The 2,900-nt window shown below is 32.4% G+C and overlaps 1 long non-coding RNA gene across 1 annotated transcript; it reads right to left on the bottom strand.

Moving 5' to 3' along the window:
* Positions 1-588: 588 nt before the first annotated feature.
* LOC127738193 (uncharacterized) lies at positions 589-1,673 on the bottom strand. The gene is made up of 2 exons (XR_007999957.1): positions 1,628-1,673; positions 589-1,434 (listed from the first exon to the last, which is right to left on the bottom strand). It is a non-coding gene; the product is annotated as an uncharacterized LOC127738193 (long non-coding RNA).
* Positions 1,674-2,900: the final 1,227 nt, after the last annotated feature.

Here is a 2,900-nt window from a genome sequence, read left to right as displayed (position 1 = left end):
CCGTGCTGTTTTAATAGAAATCGAGATAAAAAGTTAATGCACATGCATTACTAGCTGGAAATTAACTCAGTTTATATATAATGGAATATAATATTGAAAAAAAGAAGATATAGTTAGTTAGATTATTATTGAGAGACTTATCAACAAAAAACCATAAGACAAGGGTGTAAACAAATTCAAGTCAGGGTACAACGTTTAACAATGAATAAAACTCATTGCGTATAATAAGTTATAAACTGGATACCCGGATAACAAAATGTGAAAATAAACAATTAAGAAAAAATAAAGACCTGATTTTTTAAACTAACTAAATTGAACGAAAAAACATTTATGGCAAGCGACAACCAATTACACGAAGACCACATATGATATTATACAAGTCTTCCATGGTCTAACATAAAGGAAAATAAGTAAAGGCTTTTTGGGCAGTAAAACGCACTAAAAGTTTTCTTTTTTATGTTCGAAACATGTAAAGAAGTTTAGTTTAGTATCAAGAAATATTATTTTTGACAGCCAAGGTTCCTCAAGATGATGTTCAACAACCTATAGAGAGGCCGAGCTAAGTTTGCTGTTAATATAAAACTCAAGTTGAGCAAAATGTCATTTATTCAAAATTTATCATTAATTGAGAATGACATATTAACAATATCAATAGTAGCAAATAAATAACAATGACATTAAAAAGCAAAGGTGGGGTTTAGAAAATGCCCCAACCAGTATATCATACATTACAGGAACAAATAGTAAAATACTACTACAAATACAATAAAAATAATCTTGTGAAGCATCACATATCTAGTATCTCAAGATGATAAAATAATAACAGTAAAAATTAATGATTTAAACTGTCATTAAAATTGGGTGGAAGATGGGTGGGTTTTTGCAAAAAGTTACAAAATATTTTCCAAGTTTCAAATAAAAGATGTTTCCTCTTTCAGAGAAATTAGCTGAATGACTGCATGTCCAAGTTCATGCAATAATCTGATCTTAATTGTCCCTCCCAATAACTGGCTAATCCACTTCCTTATTTGACCATAGCATACATTGGCCTCAGGCAGAATATAAAGTTTCTACACTCATGATGTACAATACAGCCCTAGACCCCAGATGGCTAATCCCCAGATAAAATTACTACACAGTAGATATTACTTAATCCTCAATGATTATCTGAACTTGCAGACAAAAATGTTTTTATTTCCAATAAATTTATACTTTTACAGATTCTCATTTTGAGGAAAATAAAATAATGATTCTGGTTTATTTTTTATTATACAATTATAGAAAAAACAAAGGATACGGTTAGTTCATATTTCAAACATATAGCTATGCAAGAAAATAAGTCAGTGAAAACTATTAATAAATTCTCAGCTTAAAATGTTTACAGGAAAAGATGACCCGTCTTTTACAGCCGTATCGTAGTTTCATTTGCAGGTACTAAAAAAAAAGAAAATGCTAAAGTGAGAATTATAACAAACTGGCAACTTGCTATCACTTCCGTCTTTTTTTTCTTTTTCAACAAGATATATTTATAAAATAAAAATCACAGAAACATTTTTTTTAAAATTCATTGAAATATTAGTTGGAATCTCCTAATACATCTTTATAGTTATAAAACAGAGAATTATACCTTTTGTTCTATTTTCTTCGTCCTCCGCCGCCACCTCCTCCTCCAGATTTACCTCCACCGCCTCCGCCACCTCCTCCAGATTTACCACCACCACCACCACCGCCGCCGCCGCCTTTAGCTCCACCACCACCACCGCCTCCGCCGCCACCACCTCCGCCACCCCCACCTCCACCACCGCTTCCTCCTCCTCCTCCCCCACCTCCACTTCGTTTAACAATAGTGTGCGCCTCAGACTGTTCTATGAGGTTTACAATCAGTAACGTTATTACCAATACAGTACAAAGGGTAGGCTTCATTATTGCTGCAAATATCCAATGAAAATAAAACATAAATTTGCATAATGAACACAGTTGTATGGAAATTATTTAAATGATTTAAGATGACTGCCATTTCAAATGGAAATTCCATAAAACTTTTAGTATAATACGTTATCGTTAAGTTATAGGAGTGTTTTTGAAAAAATAATATGCCAAAAGTATACATTAAAGCATTATTTTATTCTATAATTTCGATTTATTGTATGGTGTGAAGCAACATTTCAAATTTAAAATATCACAAAATGTTATTTACTCACTTGTCGGTAGTTTCATTCCAAGTGTAGATTTCTGATTTCATATCTGCTTATAAGGCTTATTCCGTTGCAACCTATTACGTAAATAATATTTTTGGAAGATAATATAAATCATCCGAAAATTCCCATCTTTATATTTGTGAAATTTCCTTGTTAACATAACTTGAAAACCATATGCTTGTAAAACCAGTTACCGCTCATTAATCAGTTTTAAAAACTAAGCGTTAGGACAATGACACGTTTCATATTTTGTAAATTTCTATACGATCTTGTTTTGCCAGTGTATTGAAAAAATGCATCTTAGATGTGATGTTTTGTGATTACTGACAAATGTATTTAAAAGGTGTTTTTTTTTACACATGTTAATCTACTGTACACATAGGAACAACTTCTGTCGTCTTCCGTCATGGTCGTCCGCGTCACATTTAAATTATCTGCAACTCCTTGAAAAGGGTTTGACAGAATTCAACCAAACATACACATATTCTTCTACAGATCATACGTTGTGCACCCCTTCTTTCCATTTTCGATGTCAATGAATTTGGGTTTTTATAACCAAAATAACTTTGGATAGCCATTATTGCTTTTTTTATTAAGAGACGGCAGGGGACAAGGTTACAATGTACTAAATAAAGTTACATGGGCGCAGCCATTCGTGGAGAACATGACATAGAGATGAAAAAAGCTGGCTATCTGTGATTG

Source organism: Mytilus californianus, unplaced genomic scaffold (genome assembly GCF_021869535.1).
Source record: "Mytilus californianus isolate M0D057914Y unplaced genomic scaffold, xbMytCali1.0.p SCAF_4, whole genome shotgun sequence".
Lineage (NCBI taxonomy): Eukaryota > Metazoa > Mollusca > Bivalvia > Mytilida > Mytilidae > Mytilus > Mytilus californianus.
This window is presented reverse-complemented; position numbering and strand designations above follow the sequence as displayed.